Here is a 26,589-nt window from a genome sequence, read left to right as displayed (position 1 = left end):
TGCACTGGAGAACTGGCAAATGTGGTCGACTGTGCTCATTCCACTATTGTGCGACATTTCCATGCAGTGGGGAAGGTTCAGAAATCGTGCGCATGCGTACGACACGCTCTAAGCCAAAATCACAGAAGTCGACGGGTGGCCGTATGTGCATCTGTGCTTGCTCGTCATCAATTTGCTCGTGAACAACACCGAACCCGTATCGTTACTGGTGACGAGAAATGGTGTCTTTATGCTGGCATACGGAAATAAATGGAATGATTGAGCCTAAACGAAGCAGGAACTGCCCGTACAAAGAGCTGCATGCATCCGCGAAAGGTAATGTTAGGTACACACTGGTGGAACAGCGACGGTTTGTTGTAGGCCAACCGCGAATTGCTTCTCCGAGGCGTAACCGTCACTGTTGCGATTTGTCCTCAACAACTGACCGTCTTGTAGACTCAGTCCGAGAACAATGACCCGGAAGACAGCATGAAGTGATGATGCTACAAAATGACACACGCCCGCATTGCTAGACTGACAGAAAACACTTTACATGGTTGGGAAGCCATACCGCACCTACCTTATTCACCTCACCTGCTGTCTGTCGAACAACCTTCGAGGAACTTCCTTTCCGGATGGAAATGCGCTCCGAATATGACGAGTTCTTCACCTCAAAACTACGTGATTTCTACAGTCCCGCAATCGAAAAGTCATCCCAGCGTTCTCAGACTGTTTTATGTAGTGAAGTAGAATGTATTATTGTTGAGTTATATGTATAAGCAGTGTTTATTAAATACGAACTCATCCATCAACCCAGTATTTCACTTCGCAAACAGAAAAACTCATGTACTACTTTCAGTGTCTCATGTTTTAATCTAATTCCCTCAGCAGTGCCTGATTTACTTCAGCTACCTTGAGTTATCCTTGTTTTGCTTTTTTTTCATGTTCACCTTATATCTCCTTTCGAGACCCTGCCCATTCCATTCAACTACTCTTCTCTTATGTTGTCTCTGACAGAATTAATGACATATATGAAACAGCAGAGTTTATATTTCTTCCAATTTTTCTTTGGTCTCCTTTATTGGTTTCTCAGCGTACAAATTGAATAACACCAGGGATAGGCTACAACCCTGTCTAACTCCCTTCTCAATCATTGCTTCCCTTTCGTGCCCCTCGACTCTAATAACTGCCGTCTGGTTCTAAATAATCTTTCGCTCCCTGTATTTTACCCGTGCTACGTTCAGAAATTTACAGACACTATGCAGCCCAAGAAAAAACTGTTCAGACGCCTCTAAGCACTATGGGACTCAAATTCAGAGGTCACTTCTTTCCACGAACAATACGAGACTAGAATGGAAGGGAGAAGCGATAGAGGTACTCAAGGTACGCTCCGCCACACACCGTCAGGTGGCTTGCGGAGTATGGATGTAGATGTAGATGTAGAAGTGGAGATTTTCGCATATGACTATTACGAGAGTACCGTGAATATCACGAATCCGGTGAACCATCAAATCTCACATTGCCTGCAAGAACGAGACCAACCGCGACTGAGGAGAATCGTTCAACGTGACAGAAGTGCAAACCTTCCGCAGATTGCTGAAGATTTCAATGCTGGGCCATCGACAAGTGTCAGCATGCGAACCATTCAAAGAAACATCATCGATATGGGCTTTTAGAGCTGAAGGACCACTCGTGTACCCTTGATGGCTGCACGACGCAAAGCTTTACGCCTCACCTGGATCCGTCAACACCGATATTGGTCTCTTGATGACAGGAAACATGCTGCCTGGTCGGACGAGTCTCGTTTCAACGTGTACCGAGCGGATGGACGTATCCTGCATGTCAGCAGGGGACTGTTCAAACTGGAGGAGGTCCTGTAATGGTGTGGGGCGTGTGCGTCTGGAGTGATATGGGACCCCTGATACGTCTAGATACGACTCTGGCAGGTGACACGTACGTAAGCATCCTGTCTGATCATCTGCATCTGTTCGTGTCCGTTGTGCATTCCGACGGACTTGGGCACTTCCAGTAGGACAATGCGACATCCCACACGTCCAGAATTGCTACAGAGTGGCTCCAGGGACACTCTTGTAAGTTTAAACACTTCCGCTGGCCACCAGACTCCCAAGACACGAACATTATTGAGCATATGAGGGATGCCTTGCAACGAGTTTTTCAGAAGAGATCTCCACCCCCTCGTACTCTTACTGATTTCCGGACAGCCCCTCGAGCACTACTTCGGACATTAGTGGAGTCCACGTCGTGTTGCGGCACTTCTGCGTGCTAGCGTGGGCCCCACACGATACTAGGCGGATGAACCAGTTTCTTTGGCCCGTCCGTGTATCAGCCAGAACGAATAGGATTCCTACAAAAGGCACGCCGCGACATATCATCCTCCTTGCTGGCGACCAACACTTCGAGGATGAGGAGTGCGTTGTGTTTTCTGTTCCAGCGTGTGCCCCTCGAAGCAAGGTTTTCTGTTAACAGTGCTCTTTCGTTGTGCGGTGTTTAGTGGAATTCAAATTTGTACCTTCGTCATACGAAAATATGCAGCTTACATGTTGTTGCACGTCAAAAGTCTTTCAAAACATGTTTTTCCCCCCTGAGTTTAGTTTTCTAAAGTGCTGTGAAATTCTACTCCGGTATATAAAACCATAAACGTTCAAAGGATTGATGAGTATTACTGTGCCGAGGAAGAGTTATACTGTCACTTAACACGGAAAAAGTGTATTTTCACCCAGGAGAAAGTGTATTTTTAACCGGGAAATCCGGGAATTTTTTTTCCTTCTCCATGTATACACCCTGGTAATGGCAGAGTTGTGGGGAAGGAGCATAGTCGTCTTCGGTACATTGGAAGAATTTTGGGAAGATGTGGTTCATCTGTAAAGGAGACCGCTTATAAAACACTAATACGACCTATTCTTGAGTACTGCTCGAGCGTTTGGGTTCCCTATTAGGTTGGATTGAGGGAGGACATAGAAGCAGTTCAGAGGCGGGCTGCTAGATTTGTTACTGGTAGGTTTGATCATCACGCGAGTGTTAAGGAAATGCTTCAGGAAGTCGGGTGGGAGTCTCTGGAGGAAAGGAGGCGTTCTTTTCGTGAATTGCTGCTGAGGATATTTAGAGATCCAGCATTTGAGGCTGACTGCAGTACAATTTTACTGCCGCCAACTTATATTTCGCGGAAAGACCACAAAGACAAGATAAGAGAGATTAGGGCTCGTACAGAGGCATATAGGCAGTCATTTTTCCCTCGTTCTGTTTGGGAGTGGGACAGCGAGAGAAGATGCTAGTTGTGGTACGAGGTACCCTCCGCCACGCACCTTATGGTGGATTGCGGAGTATGTATGTAGATGTAGATGTATTTTGGCTCGAAATTGACGCGGTGTGCACCTGTCGAAACATCGGCAGTCGCCGTTGACGTCACCTCGATACATTCCCCTTAGTTGTGGTGAAAGGTTGGGTTTGTTTGTCGATTTGCGGTGTGCTGTAGAACTGACAAACAATAACAACTGGAATAAATAACCGCTTATTGAGCGCTCACAGTTAGTGAAATATCCGGTTGTCAGTATCGTGCAGTAATTTCAATAACTGGCAGTAGCGAGTGTCTTCTGTTTCCCAACGTGCGTACGTCGTACTTCCACCTCACTCCATCTTACGTCTACATCTACATCCAGATGGTTACTCTGCAATTCACACTTAAGTGCCCGGCAGAGGGTTCATCGAACCATTTTCATACTACTTCTCTACCATTCCACTCTCGAACGGCGCGTTCCAAGTCTGATTTCTCTTTTTTTATTATGATGATCATTTCTCCCTACGTAGTTGGGTGTCAGCAAAATATTTTCGCATTCGGAAGAGAAAGTTGGTGATTGAAATTTCGTAAATAGATCTCGCCGCAAAGAAAATCGCCTTTGTTTCAGTGGCTGCCACCCCAGCTCGCGTATTATATCAGTGACACTCTCACCGCGATAACAGGAAACGAGCTGCCCCTCTTTGCACTTTTCGATGTCCTCCGTCAATCCTACCTGGTAAGGATCTCATACCGCGCAGCAATATTCCAGCAGAGGACGGACAAGTATAACGTCGGCTGTCTCTGTAGTGGGTTTGTCGCATCTTCTAAGTGTTCTACCAACAAAGCGCCTTCCCCACAATATTATGTATGTGGTCTTTCCAATTTAAGTTGCTCGTAATTGTAATTCCTAGGTGTTTAGTCGAATTGACAGCCCTTAGATTTGTGCGATTTATCGTAGACCCAAAGTTTATCGGATTTCTTTTGGTACCCATGTGGATGACCTCGCACTTTTCTTTGGTTAGTGCCAATGGCCACTTTTCTGACCATACAGTAATTCTCTCTAGATCATTTTGTAATTGGAATTGATCGTCTGATGATTTTACTAGACTGTAAATTACAGCATCATCTGCAAACAATGTAAGGGGGCTGCTCAGATTATCACCTAGATCGTTTATGTAAATCAGGAACAGCAGAGGGCCTATGAAACTACCTTGCGGGGCGCCAGATATCACTTCTGTTCTACTCGATGATATACCGTCTATCACTACGAACAGTGACCTCTCTGAGAGGAAATCCACAAATAAGGAATACGCTGACCGCACGGTGTTCGTACTGCCCGTGTTAATAACTGGTGAGTAACTGCTACCGCTGCGCGCCTCGTGTTTAACGATCAAGGCGCTTCTAATTCGGTCCTTCTCACCGTGGATAAATCGCAGCAATCTCACGATATTCGTACACCGACGGAAATAACTGGTGTGATTACATGTTATTCCCGAAGATGTACAAATGCCAGAGGTTTCTGGTAACCAACCGTAAAGTGAGTCAGGATACAGGCCGTATGTCAGCATCCCTGCTAACGGGTCAGCACAAAGGGCTGGAAAAGAGTGGCAATGTGCGCGGAAATGATTGCTACGAGACTAAAATTTAGTAAGTTGTCAGCCTCAATAATTCTGCGGCGAGTTTTTGAAACTTCATTCAAACCTTTATCACCATATCATTAATTAAAACTTCCGGGCTGAATTGCCGTGGTCCATATATAAAAGTGCTTCTCCTTCCGGACGTTTCGTTGCCTACTGCGGGCAACATCATCTGAGGTGAGTCGGCGACTGGCTGCTAGGCGCTGGAGGTCCCGCTTATACAGAGCGCTTAGATGGCGCCACCATTCGTCACGTGCTTTCGACTTTAAAACTATCTCTGGACAGTGCCGTCTCTGTCGATAATAGGTAATCGTAATAGGTATTCGTTGGTACAGAGTCGACCGCCATATCTTGTCTAGTTTTAATCCATCTTCTTTTCTATTAAAATTACTTCCGTGCTTGTAGATCTCTATAGCTTCTCTATACAAGCGGGTATAGTAATGTGAGGTCCTAGCTATCACGTTTGTCTCACTAAATTTTATTTCGTGATCACCGTCTTTGAAAACGTGTTCCGCTACAGCTGATTTGTCAATTTGTCCGAATCTACAGTTCCTTTTGTGTTCCGTTAGGCGGGTATTAACACTCCTTTTAGTTGTTCCAGTATAAACCATGCGACAGCTACACGGAACTTTATGCACACCTTGGGTAGCTGAGAGGTGTCGTGCGTCTTTCACCGAACTCAGACTTTCACTCATTTTCTTGGTAGGTCGAAAGATTGTCTCCACTTGAAACTTGGCCAAAACTTTACCAATACGGTCCGTGATGTTACGAATAAATGGAGCCCGCATCTCGTGGTCGTGCGGTCGCTTTCTCGCTTCCCACGCCCGGGTTCCCGGGTTCGATTCCCGGCGGGGTCAGGGATTTTCTCTGCCTCGTGATGGCTGGGTGTTGTGTGCTGTCCTTAGGTTAGTTAGGTTTAAGTAGTTCTAAGTTCTACGGGACTGTTGACCATAGATGTTAAGTCCCATAGTGCTCAGAGCCAAGGAAGGATTCAATAAATGGAAGAAAAACTTTTCCAGCCGACGGTTGTTGTTGTCGTGTATTTTCGGACACTTTTCTTCTAGGGTGGAGTGCTCGATCTATTTCCTTATCAGTGTACCCATTCCTCTTGAAAGCTGTTCGCAAATGGCTTAATTCATCTTGCAAGTAAATTGGCTCACAGATGTTATTAGCTCTGTCCACTAAAGTTTTTATGATTCCTCTCTTCTGCCTAGGATGATGATTCGAATTCTTATGTAGGTAACGATCGGTGTGTGTGTCTTTCCTATATACCTTGTGCCCTAAAGTCCCATCTGCCCGTTTAATAACCAATAAACCAAAAACTTTAGTTGTCCATTACTCTCTTTCTCCATGGTGAATTGTATCTTTAGATTGAAACTGTGTATGTGCACCAAAAAATCACTCAGTTCCTCTTCAGCATGATTCCATGTCACAAAGGTGTCATCCACGTATCGATACCATTTCAAAGGGCTTTTTTTGGCTGACTGCACACTCTTCGCTTTTCTCAGACGTAAGGAATCAACGACTCCGCTACCTCGTTACCAGTGTAACTTGCGCGGCATTTGGCTACGCCAAAGAGCGGAAATTAAGCCTCACATTTTGGCTAAACAGCCTACACAACATACATACAGGGACGATAAATAATTTAGACACGAAGAGAATAGAAGGTTTTGAAAGGTGGTGCTGTAGGAGAATGCTGAAGATTACATGGGTAGGTCACGTAACTAATGAGGAGGTACTGAATATAATTGGGGAAAAGAGAAATTTGTGGCACAACTTGACTAGAAGAAGGGATCGGTTGATAGGACATGTTCTGAGGCATCAAGGGATCACCAATTTAGCATTGGAGTGCAGCGTGGAGGGTAAAAATTGTAGAGGCAGACCAAGAGATGAATACACTAAACAAATACAGAAGGATGTAGGTAGCAGTAAGTAGTGGGAGATGAAGAAGCTTGCACAGGATAGAGTAGCATGAAGAGCTGCATCAAACCAGTCTCAGCACTGAAGACCACAACAAGACAGACTGAAAGATTTCAGTACCGGTGTTGGAACACGAATGTCTGACAAAATACGCTCTCATTTGCCGAGACGATAGTTAGCATAGCCTTCAGCTACGTCATTTGCTACGACCTAGCAAGGCGCCATGTTCAGTTACTATTGATATTGTAAATAATGTACAGACAAGAGCTACGTTCAACATTAATGGATTAAAGTTAAGTATTACAGAAACTGCGTCCGTTTTTCTAAGTTCTCATTTCCTTGCAATGTTCCAGACCTCACGCCAGCCTACGTGAGCTTAAACGCGTGCCTTTCGGCCTCCTCTAACATTAGTGGGTTGGCTCTCCTGCCAATCCACAACAGAATCAAAAGAAAAATTCAGAGTAGGTATTAAAATTCATGGAGAAGAAATAAAAAACTTTGAGGTTCGCCGATGACAGTGTAATTCTGTCAGAGACAGCAAATGACTTGGAAGAGCAGTTGAACGGAATGGACAGTGTCTTGAAAGGAGGGTATAAGATGAACATCAACAAAATCAAAACAAGGATAATGGAATGTAGTCAAATTAAGTCGGGTGATGCTGAGGGAATTGATGTGGGCTGCAGCAGGTACTGGGAGATGAAGAAGTTTGCACAGGATAGAGTAGCATGGGGAGCTACATCAAACCAGTCTCAGGACTGAAGACCACAACAACAAACAACAACCTTTTTAGTCCTTCTTGAAAAAGCGCGCATTAAAAATTTAACATTTAGTAGCGCAATGAAATGTTTCCTGCACACTAATTTTGAAACTTATTGAGGCAACTACATTTCACGTTAGGTGAGGATTCCTATCTTAGTATGAATCATCTCTGAAACGTCTCTAACTGAAATGTTCTGCAAACCTAGTGAGCTCAAGACCGCTACACACGAAGATATGTAAATATTTTAATATGTTATTCTACAAGTAAAACTAAAGAAGTAGTTCATGTAAAGATAGGACCGGAAATGTTTAGTTACGGAGTTACGGCTAATAAAAGATTTTGCCTGAAATTTAGCAACTTTGCTAGTAAGAAGCCATCGAAAAACTGTACGAAGTTAAAGTAAAGCACGATTTCCATTTATTTTGTTTTTATTGATCTGGTGAATCTAATAAAACATGTCCCAGACGTGAATCTGAGTAGTTTCCCCAGAACATCCAGAGCATTCGTGGAACCCACCGTGAGCGCCTTTTTGAATATGCGAGAGTCTCTATCGTTGCAGACGCACTTCCAATGCTGAGCGACAACTGTAGAGCCAGCTGCCGAGTTGTGATGCGCCGGTCGGCACGGATAACGGCAGCCGCACGACTCGGCACGCCTGGAGCAGTGGCTGTGGCAGGGCGTCCCGAGCGTGGCTGACCGAGGAAGGAGCTCTGTTTCTGCATTTCCTGAGCCTGTGACCTTGTCTACCCGTCACCCGACTGTACTCCTGTCAACTGCAGCATCACCACCATACACTGCACGCAAGCGTTTGTGGATGTTCGCCACGGGTTTTTTTTTCCCCTTCCGCCACTCAAGAATTCAATAAGAGCACGCTGCTTGTAACGCGAGTCTTACGTAGACGCCATTGCGACGCCGTACTACGGCTCTGCCATCTGCCAGAACGGTTCAAAACTTCACCGGCGCACAGAACAAACATTGTAAGGCGTCAGGCAAATCCAACACCTTCCCTGAAAACCCTCACATGATAGCAAATCCGGCAGCATGTCACATAGCTCCGAATAAATCCTGACATTAAATTAACCAAAGTAATACGATCAACGAGTGAGCAAATGGAATACCACAGACTAACACAAGAGCGCCTAAATGCGTGTCATACCTTCCCACCGTGAAACAGACGCAGTTCCGAGGGGAGAAACGAGAACAGAAGCCGAGAGCAGAGTCGTGTAGGCTAGGAGGCCCTACGATAAGGGACGGACACCCACGTCGCCAGCCGACCGCCAGGACGACCCCCCAGCCCATGTTAAAAGATAGAGCCCTCGAGAAGAACACTATAGATCTTACGATAACACTAAAGGGACCACTCCAGCTGAAAGTTTTAGCGTGAGACTACACGCGTCTCTGTTACGTTGCAAACGTTAAAAACATTGCCGCACCACGAAAAGTATAACGTTTCTCATTGGATGGACAGAATTTTTGTAGGCGGAGCTTAAGGTTAACATTGAGACCCTGATTGGTCAGTTGAAAAGACAGCCAGATAGCTTTTCTTAAACCAACTTTGGTAAACAGTAGTAAGGAGAAGTTCGAGAGAGTTGCTTCCGAGACGGCGAGGTGTGTGGAGCTGCGCCAGCGGCCGCCCCTGACGCTGCCTAACTACCGACAAGGTAATGAACGCACGTGATGCACCATAACAGCGCATAAGGCTTTACTCAAAACTGCAGAAGTCTCATCTGGTACATCCCCTTTTTGCGTAATACTAGTGTCGATCGTCAATGAAACTTCGTGGCATTCACATTTGCTATTAGAAGTTAAAATCTGAAATGCGATGATTTTTCTGTTATATAATTATTGAGAAGCCACATCAGCCACTGTAATTTACGACAAGTTAGATAGGTAATTAAAGATAATTGAGGGTCACTGTAGACCATTTCCATAGTTTTCTATTTTATGAAACTTAATTTAAACCTAGATTGTAGATGTGATATGGCATAGGTCAGCCTTTGAGCCATTATAGAACTTGGAAACCCATTAAGGGAATATTCGTTCACATTTTTGTTGAATGCAGTTGGTTTTTATCATCCTGTATTAAAATATTTCCTTTTATCAATAGTGCAATTGATAAACAATGTTTTGTGAGTAGAATAAAAATTCCAATGGTAAACTTAACTACTTTCGCGACGTTATTTTACCAGCTAACTTAAAATAGGAAAGCCTTGAACCCGTGCCACTAAATTTAGTTAGTATTAAGAATCTTTTACAGGGAGTGCAGTGCAGCTGATGCTGAAGTCATTAAGTATTTGGTTATATCATTGGTAGTTCCACTGACCTCTTCTGAACTTTACATGTCATGTGTGGTCTGGCGTCTCCTTACCAGCAACAGGTCCCAGGTTCAAACTAGTCAATTCCCTAAAAAACACGCTCAGAGCGTCGTTGCGCGAAAGTGGTAGGAAGACACGACTTGGAACAAACAGACACCACACAGAATGTTAGAACATCAAACGTGAAGCAGAAACGTTTGTCTATCTATATTAACAGCTGTTTTCAAAAAAAGATGTGGGGCACTACTTATTGAAACATTCCTCCTCGCACACCCTCTATACAGAATCACGCGATGTGTGGATGAAGCAAGAAGATTGCTGCATATACACAGGGTATAGGACTTGTAGAGAGGAGTGAGTACATAACATTTTGAGCGGGAACCCAAGTCCGGAAACGTGCCCTTTTCTTTATACGTCGGTTTCAGTTCAGATGTGTAACTCATCGATGTCTACCAGAGGTCGAAAGTCCCGCTACAGCTGTGAGGTTCTTTCGTTTAGAACACGCCCGGTTTCGGGCTGTTGTACGGCCATCTTCAGGTGCTTTGTGCTGTGGACGAGTGCGAGGCGCCGTGTGAGCACGGATTCTGGCGCCTCGTTTAACTCGGGAGCCGTGTGTCCACTGCAGGCTAGAAACTGGTGCAGTGTCTGAGCCAACGTCGGTGGTCGCCACATCGGATGTCTCTTGTAACGCATCAGTACTGTTCTGTACCTACAGTAAACCGGATTCTTGTTTGCTTCGGAGCAACGTAAACAAGTAATGTTTCGTGTTAATTTGGAAATTTGTGGTAAGACGGTCTTATGGGACCAGACTGCTGAGGTCATCGGTACCTAAGCCTGTTACGTGTTAATACAAACAAATGTGCTTAAGTAATAAATGGATGTTTCGTTACGTTTCCTTTGGAATAGTTTTCTAATAACTGTTCTGCTTCGCGCCTAATTCAATTCCTCGAGCAGTAGTGGATGAGTTAAACGTCTGAATTGAAACCGTCGTAGAATGGAAACGCTACGTTTCCAGACACGAGTTCGTGTTCAAAATACTACGAGCTCACTCCCCTCTACAAGTCCGGAACACCCCGCGCTCGTACAATCGGCTCAGTTTGGCAGTGCTGCGTAGCTGAGCACTGCTGCCAGCCACAGATAACCTCGGTGTCGGCTGCACGTTCTGTGACGGCCACACTCACAGCTAACCGGATCCGCAGTTAGTTAGTTAGTTAGTTACGTATTCTATTGATCAATCTCACGGTAACCGTTCTGATGTGAAACGTGTCAAGCCCATAAGAAATGCATACATCAATGAATTTTTTTTTTACCTTAAAACTTTTATTACCTACCCCACTCCCTTAAATGACACAAAATGTGTATATTATAACTATACAGGGTGTTACAAAAAAGTACGGCCAACCTTTCGGGAAACATTCCTCGCACACAAAGAAAGAAAATATGTCATGTGGACATGTGTCCGGAAACGCTTACTTTCCGTGTTAGAGCTCATTTCATTACTTCTCTTCAAATCACATTAATCATGGAATGAAACACACAGCAACAGAACGTACCAGCGTGACTTCAAACTCTTTGTTACAGGAAATGTTCAAAATGTCCTCCGTTAGCGGGGATACATGCATCCACCCTCCATCGCAGCGAATCCCTGATGTGCTGATGCAGCCCTGGAGAATGGCGTATTGTATCACAGCCGTCCACAATACGAGCACGAAGAGTCTCTACATTTGGTACCGGGGTTGCGTAGACAAGAGCTTTCAAATGCCCCCATAAATGAAAGTCAAGAGGGTTGAGGTCAGGAGAGCGTGGAGGCCACGGAATTGGTCCGCCTCTACCAATCCATCGGTCACCGAATCTGTTGTTGAGAAGCGTACGAACACTTCGACTGAAATGTGCAGGAGCTCCATCGTGCATGACCCACATGTTGTGTCGTACTTGTAAAGGCACATGTTCTAGCAGCACAGGTAGAGTATCCCGTATGAAACCGTGATAACGTGCTCCATTGAGCGTAGGTGGAAGAACATGGGGCCCAATCGAGACATCACCAACAATGCCTGCCCAAACGTTCACAGAAAATCTGTGTTGATGACGTGATTGCACAATTGCGTGCGGATTCTCGTCAGCCCACACATGTTGATTGTGGAAATTTACAATTTGATCACGTTGGAATAAAGCCTCATCCGTAAAGAGAACATTTGCACTGAAATGAGGATTGACACATTGTCGGATGAACCATTCGCAGAAGTGTACCCGTGGAGGCCAATCAGCTGCTGATAGTGCCTGCACACGCTGTACACGGTACGGAAACAACTGGTTCTCCCGTAGCACTCTCCATACAGTGACGTGGTCGACGTTACCTTGTACAGCAGCAACTTCTCTGACGCTGACATTAGGGTTATCGTCAACTGCACGAAGAATTGCCTCGTCCGTTGCAGGTGTCCTCGTCGTTCTAGGTCTTTCCCAGTCGCGAGTCATAGGCTGGAATGTTCCGTGCTCCCTAAGACGCCGATCAATTGCTTCGAGCGTCTTCCTCTCGGGACACCTTCGTTCTGGAAATCTGTCTCGATACAAACGTACCGCGCCACGGCTATTGCCCCGTGCTAATCCGTACATCAAATGGGCGTCTGCCACCTCCGCATTTGTAAACATTGCACTGACTGCAAAAGCACGTTCGTGATGAACACTAACCTGTTGATGCTACGTACTGATGTGCTTGATGCTAGTACTGTAGAGCAATGAGTCGCATGTCAACACAATCACCGAAGTCAACACTACCTTCCTTCAATTGGGCCAACTGGCGGTGATCGAGGAAGTACAGTACATACTGACGAAGCTAAAATGAGCTCTAACATGTAAATTAAGCGTTTCCGGACACATGTCCTCATAAGATCTTTTCTTTATTTGTGTGTGAGGAATGTTTCCTGAAAGTTTGGTCGTACCTTTTTGTAACACCCTGCATATTCATTTATTCCTATTCAAGAATTCATCTATCGTATAGTAGGAGTTGTCAGGCAGATGTGATTTCAATTTATTTTTAAAACTGTTACTGCTGTCTGTCAGACATTCCATTTCGTCTGGTAATTTATCGGGAAGTCTTACAGCAGTAAATTTTACCTCTTTCAGTCCCAAAGATAGGTTAAGTAGAGGAGATTGTAAGTCTTCCTTTCTTCTGGTATTAAAATCGTGAATGTCACTGTTGTTTTTAAACTGGTCCACGTTGTTGGGAACAAATTTCATTACAGAGTAAAGATACTGTGAGGCTATTGTAAGAATTGGTAACCTTTCAAAGAGGTGCCTGCAAGATGTACGACTATGAGCCCCACACATTGTTCTAACCTCTTTCTTTCGAGACGTCAATACCTTTTGCCTAAGTGTTGACTTACCCCAAAATATTATTCCGTATGACATCAGAGAGTGAAAGAATGCAAAGTATGTTAGCTTGTTAATTTCTATATCCCCCAAATTAGCAATTATTCTGACTGCAAAAGATGCTGAACCGAGTTGCTTTAGGAGATCCGAAATATGAATTTTTCAATTGAGATTCTCATCTGTATGGACACCCAAGAACTTAGCATGCTCTACCCTGGCTGCTTACTTCTGTTGATGTGTTACATCTACTGACGGAACTGTTGTTGTCGCAGTAGAAAATTTAATGTACTGTGTTATTTCAAAGTTCAGAGCAAGCGCATTAGCAGAAAAACTTTTCCTAAGACATTATTTGTATCATTCTCTATTGGAGTTTCTCTTACTCGATTAATAATGATGCTTCTATCATCAGCAAACAGGCAAACAGTGTCAGTTTAGCTTCTTGTTTCAGATAAGAAGGGAGGCCATTCACATATATGAGCATGGTTTGAAAAGTTCTCGGCATGACTACAAGAGGTCAATGCCAGCGCAAGGAGTTGTTCACGTGATATTCATTGGTCTGTTGCCTGTAAACACGCGATACGTCAGCGCTCTTGGAAGAGCTGTGGCGGTGACGTGGCTCTGCTGTTGTTCCCGCGTAGTTATTTGCGAAGGTGGAAAAAAATCGAGATTGGAGCAGTGATTAAGTACTTCGTAAAGACAGGTATGAAAGCGAAGGACATTCATGCCGATTTCCAGAATACACTGGGGGAGCCTGCTCCTTCATACTCAACTGTTGCCTTGTGGGCAAATGAATTAAAATTTGGTCGGGAGAGCTTAATTGATGACCCCCGCAGTGGTCGTCCAGTATGTGTCACTACTCAAAAAATCACTGCAAATGTGCACAAAATGGTGACGGAGGATCGCCGATTGAAAGTGCGTGAAATTGCTCACGCTTGCCAGAGATGATCTCAAACGGTATATCACATTTTAACTGAAGAATTAGAAATGGAAAAAATTATCTGCAGCATGGGTGACGCGACTCTTGACGCTGAGTCAGAAACGCACGAGAATGGACATATCGTAACACTGTTTGCCCCGTTTTAGGAGAAACGAACAAGATTCTTTTGCGCCGGTTTGTGATCACAGATGAAACTTGGGTGCACTGTTATACCCCAGAGACAAAACGACAGTCAGAGCAGTGGGAACGTGCTGATTCTCCACCACCAAAGAAAGAAAAGACAGTTCTTCACTTAAAAGTTCCGGTCTGATAGGCCGTGGTCGAAGTATAAAACTGTGTCCTGACGTTTCGTCTCCGACAGCGGGAGACATCCTCGGAGGTAAAGCGGCGAACTGTGAAGAGAACTCGAGGAAGCGCTGATTATATAGGCAGTGCAGAGGGCGCCACAGTCGATCACGTGGCGTCGGCTATGAGATTGTCTCTGGTGATGCCAACATTCTCGATTGAAAGTAATCGGTCGTCACGCTTGCGGTGCAACGCTGATGCTCAATCGAGAATGTTGGCATCACCAGAGACAATCTCATAGCCGACGCCACGTGATCGACAGTGGCGCCCTCTGTACTGCCTATATAATCAGCGCTTCCTCGAGTTCTCTTCGCAGTTCGCCGCTTTACCTCCGAGGATGTCTCCCTGAGTCGGAGACGAAACGTCAGGAGACAGTTTTATACTTCGACCACGGCCTATCAGCCCGGAACTTTTAAGTGAAGACAATACCGACCGTGAAAGCTTACACTGTGTGATCAAAAGACAGTTCCTTAGGCGGGGAAGGTCACAGCATCAGTGTTCTGGGACGCGAAGGGGATTCTGTTTGTAGATTATCTCCACATTGGGCAAACCATTACTGGAGAATACTATGCTAACCTCCTGGACAAATTGCAACAAAAGATACGCGAAAAAGGCCGGATATAACAAGGAAGAGTCGTCTTCCATCAAGACAATGCACACCCGCACACACGTGCCGTCCCCGTGGCAAATTACACGAACTAAGATATGAATTGTTGCCACACTCGCCTGATAAGGCTCCGTCAGACTTCGATCTCTTCCCAAAACGAAACTTTTCTCGATGGACGGAGATTCACTTCAAACGAAGAATTGATAACCGGAGTTGACAACTATTTTGTAAGCCTGGATGAAACTCATTTTCGAGATGGGATCGAGGCATTGGAACATCGTTGGGCCGAGTGCATTCATCTACAAGAAGAAACATTTAGATGACTAACTGAAACCCTCAGCTGCCGACAGGTGTTGTTGATATACCTCGATGTGGACAGCTGAAAATGTGTGCCCCGACCGGGACTCGAACCCGGGATCTCCTGCTTACATGGCAGACGCTCTATCCATCTGAGCCACCGAGGACACAGATGAATAGCGCGACTGCAGGGACTTATCCCTTGCACGCTTCCCGTGAGACTCACATTCCCAACTGTCCACAATTCTACATATGTAATGTACCCATTCACTCATTACTCGCGCACGCTTTGGCGATTCTCGTAAGAGTTTGGGCAACCAACCTGTGCGCATTCGGACAGACGAAGGTCAATGGCTGGGTAGCCTTTAACTATATATATGAAGACAGTAACTGTTCTCGAAAGAATAGAATACTGTTGATGACCGTGCAGCTTTTCCCTGGAACAAATGATGACTAACTGACACCCTCAGTATATCAACAACACCTCTCGACAGCTGAGGGTTTCAGTTAGTCATCATTTGTTCCAGGGAAAAGCTGCACGGTCATCAACAGTGTCTATTCTTTCGAGAACAGTTACTGTCTTCATATAGAAGACATTTAAAAATATAAAAAAAGTTTTTGTCTATTCCGTTCCGAGAACTTTTCAAACGACCCTCGTATGGAGAACAGAACGGGACGCACTATCGAACCCTGTGTAACACGTCATGTAATTTCACCCCAGTTAGATGAAGTGGGAAACTTCTTCAGATCACTTAAACCAAAGAAGGAAACACTTTGCTTCCTGTTCTGTAGGTATGACCTGAACCACTCATATGCTGTTCCACTTATACCGTAGACTTGTAACTTCCACTAGATACACGGGGTAACTGTTGCTACGAATAAGTTATTGTTGGCAGTTATTTGTAATAGTTATAAATAACTGTTACCGCGACAGCTTAGCACATCCCTACAACGCTGGCTACACGTCGGCTGCTGCCACGGTCGCACCAAATGTAGGCGTCGGATTGTGAGGTGGCGGTGGGGGGGGGGGGGGGGAAGGGGGAGGTGGAGTAGGGGGGATAGGGGATTGTGGAGGGGGGGGGGGGGGGGAGGAGGGCCCGGCTGGCATTTCCGGCTGCTCGGCGGCCGCCGACTGTGCTTCTGCCGTACCGGCACCGCCGCTACAAGGACTCACCGGCTCGCGATACGCTAACCAAACAGTGAATCCCAACAGCCGACTGAAGGCCGATTCGTATCCGCCTAAGCGCGTTCCATCATCAGTATTTAGAAAAATACCGCCTTAGGTCAGACATTCGTGTTCCAACACCGGTACTGAAATCTTTCAGTCTGTCTTGTTGTGGTCTTCAGTCCTGAGACTGGTTTGATGCAGCTCTCCATGCTACTCCATCCTGTGCAAGCTACTTCATCTCCCAGTACCTACTACAACCTACATCCTTCTCAATCTGCTTAGTGTATTCATCTCTTGGTCTCCCTCTACGATTTTTACCCTCCACGCTGCCCTCCAGTACTAAATTTGTGATCCCTTGATGCCGCAGAACATGTCCTACCAACCGATCCCTTCTTCTAGTCAAGTTGTGCCACAAACTTCTCTTCTCCCCAATCCTATTCAATACCTCCTCATTAGTTATGTGATCTACCCATCTAATCTTCAGCATTCTTCTGTAGCACCACATTTCCAAAGCTTCTATTCTCTTCTTGTCCAAACTATTTATCGTCCATGTTTCACTTCCATACATGGCTACACTCCATACAAATACTTTCAGAAATGACTTCCTGACACTGAAATCTATACTCGGTGTTAACAAATTTCTCTTATTCAGAAACGCTTTCCTTGCCATTGCCAGTCTACATTTTATATCCTCTCTACTTCGACCATCATCAGTTATTTTGCTCCCCAAAAACCAAAATTCCTTTACTACTTTAAGTGTCTCATTTCCTAATCTAATTCCCTCAGCATCACCCCATTTAATTCGACTACATTCCATTATCCTCGCTTTGTTTTTGTTGATGTTCATCTTATATCCTCCCTTCAAGACACTGTCCATTCCGTTCAGCTACTACTTCAGGTCCTTTGCTCTTTGTTAGTCTTCCGTATATTTTCATTGAACCAGTTTTAAATGTTGATTCAAATGTGTAAAGTTCAAAAGATAATAATAAAAGTTTTTGTATTTAAGAAAGAAATGGTCAACATGAACCACGTGCGGGGGAGAAAACATACGACAAACGAAACGCTTCTGGAAGCAGCGAATCGGTATTGGATTTTTCGTGGCACGCTCTGCACTCAGCGGTGAACAGACACACAGACACGACTGAGAAGGCGTCCCCGCCCCCCCACCCCCCCCCCCCCTTCCACGGCCTGCAGCAGTGTGGTCAGACAGACAATGGCCGCCTTCCTTCCGCATTAGCATCCCCTGGGACGGCGCCAGAACCGCAGACTTCAAGACCGCCTGCTCGTGTCTCGTTACACTCCTCCTTGTTCCTATTTTTTTCCGTGGAGTCACCTACTACTGTGAAGTAATCAAGCCTAACGCATATTCGCGACCATCTGCCATCTTAAAGTTTACTGTATTTAATGAAAGAGAATTTTGCATCGGACGGGTTTCTCATTTACACACGGTGTTACAAAAAGGTACGGCCAAACTTTCAGGAAACATTCCTCACACACAAAGAAAGAAAATATGTTATGTGGACATGTGTCCGGAAACGCGTACTTTCCATGTTAGAGCTCATTTTATTACTCCTCTGCAAATCACATTAATCATGGGATGGAAACACACAGCAACAGAACGTACCAGCGTGACTTCACTTTGTTACAGGAAATGTTCAAAATGTCCTCCGTTAGCAAGGATACATGCATCCACCCTCCCTCGCATGGAGTTCCTGATGCGCTGATGCAGCCCTAGAGAATGGCGTATTGTATCACAGCCGTCCACAATACGAGCACGAAGAGTCTCTACATTTGGTACCGGGGTTGCGTAGACAAGAGCTTTCAAATGACCCCATAAATGAAAGTCAAGAGGGTTGAGGTCAGGAGAGCGTGGAGGCCACGGAATAGGTCCGCCTCTACCAATCCTTCGGTCACCGAATCTGTTGTTGAGAAGCGTACGAACACTTCGACTGAAATGTGCAGGAGCTCCATCTTGCACGAACCACACGTTGTGTCGTACTTGTAAAGGCATATGTTCTAGCAGCACAGGTAGAGTATCCCGTATGAAATCATGATAACGTGCTCCATTGAGCGTAGGTGGAAGAACATGGGGCCCAATCGAGACATCACCAACAATGCCTGCCCAAACGTTCACAGAAAATCTGTGTCGATGACGTGATTGCACAATTGCGTGCGTATTCTCGTCATTTTTCTTGACTGTGAAAATTTATAATTTGATCACGTTGGAATGAAGCCTCATCCGTAAAGAGAACATTTGCACGGAAATGAGGATTGACAGATTGTTGGATGAACCATTCGCAGATGTGTACCCGTGGAGGCCAATCAGCTGCTGATAGTGCCTGCACACGCTGTACATGGTACGGAAACAACTGGTTCTCCCGTAGCACTCTCCATACAGTGACGTGGTCAACGTTACCTTGTACAGCAGCAACTTCTCTGACGCCGACATTAGGGTTATCGTCAACTGCACGAAGAATTGCCTCGTCCATTGCAGGTGTCCTCGTCGTTCTAGGTCTTCCCCAGTCGCGAGTCATAGGCTGGAATGTTCCGTGCTCTATAAGACGCCGATCAATTGCTTCGAACGTCTTCCTCTCGGGACACCTTCGTTGTGGAAATCTCTCTCGATACAAACGTACCGCGCCACGGCTATTGCCCCGTGCTAATCCGCACATCAAATGGGCATCTGCCAACTCCGCGTTTGTAAACATTACACTGACTGCAAAAGCGCGTTTGTGATGAACACTAAGCTGTTGATGCTACGTACTGATGTGCTTGATGTTGTGGATTGGCAAGACAGCCAACCCAGTATGAGAGGAAGCCGAAAGGCACGCGTTTTAGCTGATGCAGGCTGGGGTGAGGTCTGGAACAGGTCAAGGAAATGAAACTAACAAAAATCGTACGTAGCTGCTGGAATACTTAACTTTAATCCATAATGGGTGAACATCGGTCTTGATGGTACATGTTTTACAGCATCAATAGTAACTGGTAATGGCGCCTTGCTAGGTCGTAGCAAATGACGTAGCCGAAGGCTATGCTAACTATCGTCTGCCGGCCGCGGTGGTCTCGCGGTTCTAGGCGCGCAGTCCGGAACCGTGCGACTGCTACGGTCGCAGGTTCGAATGCTGCCTCGGGCATGGATGTGGGTGATGTCCTTAGGTTAGTTAGGTTTAAGTAGTTCTAAGTTCTAGGGGACTTATGACCACAGCAGTTGAATCCCATAGTGCTCAGAGCCATTTGAACCATTTTGAACTATTGTCTCGGCAAATGAGAGCGTATTTTGTCAGTGAACCATCGCGAGCAAAGTCGGCTGTACAACTTGGGCGAGTGCTAGGAAGTCTCTCTAGACCTGCCGTGTGGCGGCGCTCGATCTGCAATCACTGATAGTGGCGACACGCGGGTCCGACGTATACTAACGGACCGCGGCCGATTTAAAGGCTACCAGCTAGCAAGTGTGTCTAGCGGTGACACCACACTTGATGGTAGTACTGTAGAGCAATGAGTCGCATGTCAACACAAGCACCGAAGTCAACATTACCTTCCTTCAATTGGGCCAATTGGCGGTGAATCGAGGAAGTACAGTACATACTGACGAAACTAAAATGTGCTCTAACATGGAAATTACACGTTTCCGAACACGTGTCCACATAACATCTTTTCTTTGTTTGTGTGTGAGGAATGTTTCGTGAAAGTTTGGCCAAACCTGTTTGCAACACCCTGTATAGGCGGTGCCGACCGCTGCGCCGTATTCTGCCTGTTTACGTACCTCTATACGCATGCGTGTACCAGTTTCTTTGGCGCATTAGTGTATATAGTGTGCGTGTGTGTGTGTGTGTGTGTGTGTGTGTGTGTGTGTGTGTGTGCGCGCGCGTGTGTAGGGACTGACTGGACGCAGGAACGGCGCCACTTCTGTGCGTAGGCTCACCATGGAAGGCTCCGAAGATCGTGTTCTTCGTCAGACACGCCCAGCACCGCAACAGCGCCGCCTCTGGTTCACATAGCCGATAATTCGGACAGCAACAGACGTGTTGAGAGTACTGTCCGTGGCCCGTCGTCGACGCCTCCTTCACGTTACGTTCCAGCAAGTTAAGGCAACACCGCCTGCTACACCTCGTCAATTAACACGAAGCAGAGACTCCAATGAAAGTTCCTTAAGTCATGTCTTCTTGCTGATTTGATGCGGACCACCCTCGAAACCAGCTCCTGTGCCGTCCTCTTCATCCCAGACTAGCAGTTGCAAGCTCAATCCCAAATTGCGTGCTGGATGTATTCTAACGTCTTCCTCTACAGTACTCGCTCTCCACAGCTCCCTCTAGTACCTTGCAAGTCATTCCCTGACGTCTCAGCACATGTCCCATCATCCTATCCCTTCTCCTTGTCACTGTTTTCCACAAATTTCTTTCCTCTCCGATTCTGTGCAGAACCTCCTCATTTCTTACCTTATCAGTCCACCAAATTTTGAACGTACTTCTGTAGCACCGTATCTCCGATGCTTCGATTCTCCTTTGTTCCGGTTTTCTCACAGTCCACGATTCGTTACCACACAGTGCTGTCCTCCAGACTACAGTCTGAGAAATTTCTTCCTCAAACTATGGCCTATGTTTGATACTAGCAGACCTCTGTTGGCCAGTGCTAGTCTGCTTCTTACATCCTCTTTGCGCTGTCTGTCATGGCTTATTTTGCTGGCCTAGCTAGCAGAATTCCTTAACACCAGTTTGGTGCTACGTTTCTCACTGTTTTCACTTCTGCTACTTGTCATTATTTTCGATTTACTCCCAATCGATACTCTGTACTCATTAGTCTGTTGATTCCGCTCGACAAATCCTGCAGTTCTTCTTCACTTTGACTCATTATACCGATGTCATCAACGAATCTCTTCACTGATGTCTTTTTCACTTTGAATTTCGGTCTCACTCGTGAGCCTTTGTTTTATTTCCGTCATTGCTCATTCGATGTGTGGATTGAACAGTAGGACCGAAAGACTGCATCCCTGTGTCGCACCCTTTTTAATGCAAGCACTTCGTTCTTCCGCTCTACTTGTTCCCTCTCTGTTCTTGTATACGTACTATATACCCCAAAGGCTACTCTTATTTTTCTCAGAATTTCGAACATCTTCTAGTATATTGTGTGCGCACAGCAAACAGAAAATCAGCGAGGCGTAGCAGTTTTATTGGCCAGAAGTGTGCAGCACGTAATCTCAGATAGCAACAATCACCCACAAATAAAAAATGACACTCGATAAATAAAGCCACAGCAACGGGAATACCAACAGAAACGCTGCAAAGCTGCCCACCAACCTAATATTTATCTGCGCTCGAATCGTTAAGAACGCTTTCGTATCTTAGAGGATCACAACAAAGCTCGCGCAAAACTATCCGACTTGAGCAGATTGACAAACCGTCTTTGGATGTCGCTCGTCGCTCGTCGCGTGTCGGTCTCCCCCGCAACTGCGCCTGCTTGCACGTTCTAACAGCCCTACCACAACAAAGGTGAAAATTTAGTTGTGCTGTTGCTCACGCTGCTAAGTACTGCATTTTCGGGCAACAACAAAGTTATATTATGTGGCAGGTGTCATTAGAGCACAGTTAATAAAGTCATTTCATGTAATAATGAATAAACTAAGCACTCATCTTTTCGTGTTTCCCACGCTGGTCTCGTTGTGAAATCGTGGCTCAATCGTCGAAAATCTAGGTGGTGATGATTCCAAGCTCGGATGCAAAGAGGCCTAGGTTTTATTCACCTGTATTCAAAAGCTTTATAGATGTTTTTCACAAACCATTCTTGAAGATTACACTTTTGCAGGACAATGGTGATGTAAAAAAGTAATCAGCACTCCGAATTTAAGTTACACCTTTTTTTTTATTACTTTTGCTGCACTATCACGTAACACACAAAACATCACATCAGAATACAAAACATACTTGAAAACATCTTCCTCACTGTTAAAGCTCACATTTTATAAGCTGACTACAATATGCGTCTTTCCAACATGACGTCCAAGACTTGACTTTTTCAAGGTCCGACTCTATAACTAATAATCTCTTACGCGCCCAAAAATCAGAATTACAAGTACGTCAAAGATCATAGTGACAAAAGAAACAATACACATAAGAATAATACCATCGCAACATAAACATATCGATGTATCAAAAAAAAAAAAAAAAAAAAAAAAAATTGGTTCAAATGGCCCTGAGCACTATGGGACTCAACTGCTGAGGTCATTAGTCCCCTAGAACTTAGAACTAGTTAAACCTAACTAACCTAAGGACATCACAAACATCCATGCCCGAGGCAGGATTCGAACCTGCGACCGTAGCGGTCTTGCGGTTCCAGACTGCAGCGCCTTTAACCGCACGGCCACTTCGGCCGGCGATGTATCAAAGTACCTCTACATTAATGAAATCAAATCTAAATGTTATCTCAGAAATATGTCAACTACTTTACAGAAACACAGTAGAATATTCCTGGTATTGAGAGGTTGAGTTGAGGTGCCGTAATGGTTACGTAATTCAAGTATCATTACACCATACAGACTAGGATAGGTGATATGTTTTTAACTATCTCGGGAATCCGATATATCGATATTTTTAGAAATCAGTACCGGCTCCCGATATTCGAAAAGGAATCGATATATTGATGGGGAAAAATATCGACGTGAAGGGCCTACAGAGATATCAGTCGCACATTGCAAATATACAGACGGCTTTAGAGCTGTACATAGGGTGACCAAACGTCCGGATTAATCCGGATATGTTCTCCTTTTTAGCTTTCTGTCCGGGGTCCTGGTGGATTTTTACAGTGTCCGGCTTTTTCGCAATATTGAGCGTAATACAGTTAAATTCACAATTCGTCCCGTTCTATTGCTCTTTTCGTAAATACTTTAACTATTGGCGCAGCTTTCGTTATAAAATGCCCGAAGGCGGTGTTAGTAAGTATCACTAGGAACATCGATGTTATCGTTGATCGACCTACAAGCAAATGCAAATATCGATTATTTAAAATTTCCGTCTCGTATCTTCGCTTGTATAAGCTTGGCTTCCTGTAGTGCACGTAAATATAAAAACAATTGATGCCACACTGTCACCGCAATCAATGTTTTTAATTTAAAATAAAAAATATTGCTCTGGGAATCACCACCTGACCACCAGTAACAATTAACTGGTAGCTTCACCGGCAATTCCCGACAGTCACGTGACTTATCCAAAGCTGCCGGGTGGTATCCTCAACTGCAGTTGACCCGTTTGATGAGTCCTCTTTTTTCTTCCTTTGTCCTCCTTTTTGAAGCTGTTTGTCCTCCTTTTTAAACAATTGCATCTGGTCACCCTAGCTGTACATTTAAGTACTCATTTTTATCAGCTATTCTGCACATTATCAAGCTAGCAGCCTCCTTATCCGTCTTCCAGCTAGAACTGAAAGGAAATCGGTGCACGCTCGTCCTCGGGTATAACCGCTTTGCTAACGGTGGTGACTGCACGTCAGTGGCACAATGAACGGTGTGCGGCGGGTCCGTCGTTCCGTTTCGTCGCATATCGGATTTGCCCGGTACTCTCCGAGTCGACGTCCCCGTTTTTTTGTTTTCTGCAAACGCCAGCGAACGAGCGGTCGTAGTCTCAAAAACTGCGTGGCGAAGCTGAACCTTGCAATTTCTGCTGGCAGCGCCGAGCGCCGATTACGTCACCACTTCCCCTCACGCGTCTCCGCCACCCATCGCTGAGACCAAACTCGCCATTTGGATTTTTGTTCCTCATTTTCAGAAACTATGGCGATATCAATAAATAGCGCACTAGTTGCGCTCAAAATTGTTTTCTAACACTGCTGGTGTGCTATTTCTCCACATCAGAAATCTCGTTATTCCATTGGAACCGCCACCCCGCAGTGCTGTCGAACTTGTTTTTGTGTGCCACGCGTACCTGCTTCGCACAGCAGTAAGACTTGTTCATATAGTGAAGGTAAAACTATGGTCAACTGTTGTTGTTGTTGTTGTTGTTGTGGTGGTCTTCAGTCCTGAGACTGGTTTGATGCAGCTCTCCATGCTACTCTATCCTGTACAAGCTTCTTCATCTCCCAGTACCTACTGCAGCCTACATCCTTCTGAATCTGCTTAGTGTATTCATCTCTTGGTCTCCCTCTACGATTTTTACCCTCCACGCTGCCCTCCAGTACTAAATTGGTGATCCCTCGATGCCTCAGAACATGTCCTACCAACCGATCCCTTCTTCTAGTCAAGTTGTGCCACAAACTTCTCTTCTCCCCAATCCTATTCAATACCTCCTCATTAGTTATGTGATCTACCCATGTAATCTTCAGCATTCTTCTGTAGCACCGCATTTCGAAAGCTTCTATTCTCTTCTTGTCGAAACTATTTATCGTCCATGTTTCACTTCCATACATACCTAGGCTCCATTCAAATACTTTCAGAAACGACTTCCTGACACCTAAATCTATTCTCGATGTTAACAAATTCCTCTTCTTCAGAAACGATTTCCTTGCCGTTGCCAGTCTACATTTCATATCCTCTCTATTTCGACCATCATCAGTTACCTTGCTCCCCAAATAGCAAAACTCCTTTACTACTTTAAGTGTCTCATTTCGTAATCTAATTCCCTCAGCATCACCCGACTTAATTGGACTACATTCCATTATACTCGTTTTGCTTTTGTTGATGTTCATCTTATATCCTTCTTTCATGACACTGTCTATTCCGTTCAACTGCTCTTCCAAGTCCTTTGCTGTCTCTGACAGAATTACAATGTCATCGGCGAACCTCAAAGTTTTTATTTCTTCTACATGGATTTAATAGCTGTACAACAAAATGACAAACAATTAGAAAATTCAGACTCATCAAGGTTGAAATTTATATTTTATGGGCTCAGTTCGAACTGCATGACCCAATTGTAACACTGAAATATTTTGTACATTTTAGAGTAATTACAGAATTTGTTATTATTATATAAATCGTATTTTTATTCATTATTAATAACACCGTACTTCGTAGCTAAGGTTGCTAATGCACGCTTCTGTGGGGCACTCGACTCAGGGGTAAGAAAGTTCGAATCCTGGTGGTGGTTGAAATTCTTCCTGCAGCAGGTGGCGCGGTGTACACGCGAGGAGCTCAGCTCTGCTCAGCTCTGGTCTGGTCTGGTCTGGCTGCAGAACGACTGCGCTGGCCGGCCAAGTGTGTCTGCACAAGGGCTGCTCATAAAGTGGCGACATATCGACGTTTTCTCCAAAAAGTATCGATAATACAGGCGATATTTCCTTGACTGATATTTCCATACTGAGATGGCAATATCGAGTGCCGATATTTTAATAGCATTTTTTTCGCAGTTTTCGGCAAAATAACTGATGATGGTCCAAGTAGAGAGGATATAAAATGTAGACTGGCAATGGCAAGGAAAGCATTTCTGAAGATGAGAAATTTGTTAACATCGAGTATAGATTTAAGCGTCAGGAAGTCGTTTGTGAAAGTATTCGTATGGAGTGTGGCCATGTATGGAAGTGAAACATGGACGGTAAATAGTTTGGACAAGAAGAGAATAGAAGCCTTTGAAATGTGGTGCTACAGAAGAATGCTAAAGATAAGGTGGGTAGATCACATAACTAATGAGGAGGTATTGAATAGGATTGGGGAGAAGAGAAGTTTGTGGCTCAACCCGACTAGAAGAAGGTATCGGTTGGTACACTCGTTCCGAGGCTTCAACGGATCACCAGTTTAGCATTGGAGGGCAGTGTGGAGGGTAAAAATCGTAGAGGGAGACCAAGAGACGAATACACTAACCAGATTCAGAAGGACGTAGGTTGCAGTAGGTACTGGGAGATGAAGAAGCTTGCAGAGGATAGAGTAGCATGGAGAGCTGCAAAACCAGTCTCAGGACTGAAGACCACAACAACAACAACAATCGAAATAAGATAAAACCCAAAATTAAAGTTGTTTTGGACATTCCGTTATTTTCAAACTTCCCCAAA

The 26,589-nt window shown here is 45.0% G+C and overlaps 1 protein-coding gene and 1 non-coding gene across 2 annotated transcripts in view; one reads left to right on the top strand and one right to left on the bottom strand.

Annotated features, from left to right (window-relative positions):
- The window catches only part of LOC124552657 (tyrosine-protein kinase Fer-like), a 627,186-nt gene that overhangs the window by 360,927 nt on the left and 239,670 nt on the right, over positions 1-26,589 (top strand). The gene's annotated exons all lie outside the window — the stretch shown is intronic.
- Trnat-ugu lies at positions 15,552-15,625 on the bottom strand. Its single transcript has one exon. It is a non-coding gene; the product is annotated as a tRNA-Thr (tRNA).

This window comes from Schistocerca americana, chromosome 10 (genome assembly GCF_021461395.2).
Source record: "Schistocerca americana isolate TAMUIC-IGC-003095 chromosome 10, iqSchAmer2.1, whole genome shotgun sequence".
NCBI classification, from domain to species: domain Eukaryota; kingdom Metazoa; phylum Arthropoda; class Insecta; order Orthoptera; family Acrididae; genus Schistocerca; species Schistocerca americana.
This window is presented reverse-complemented; position numbering and strand designations above follow the sequence as displayed.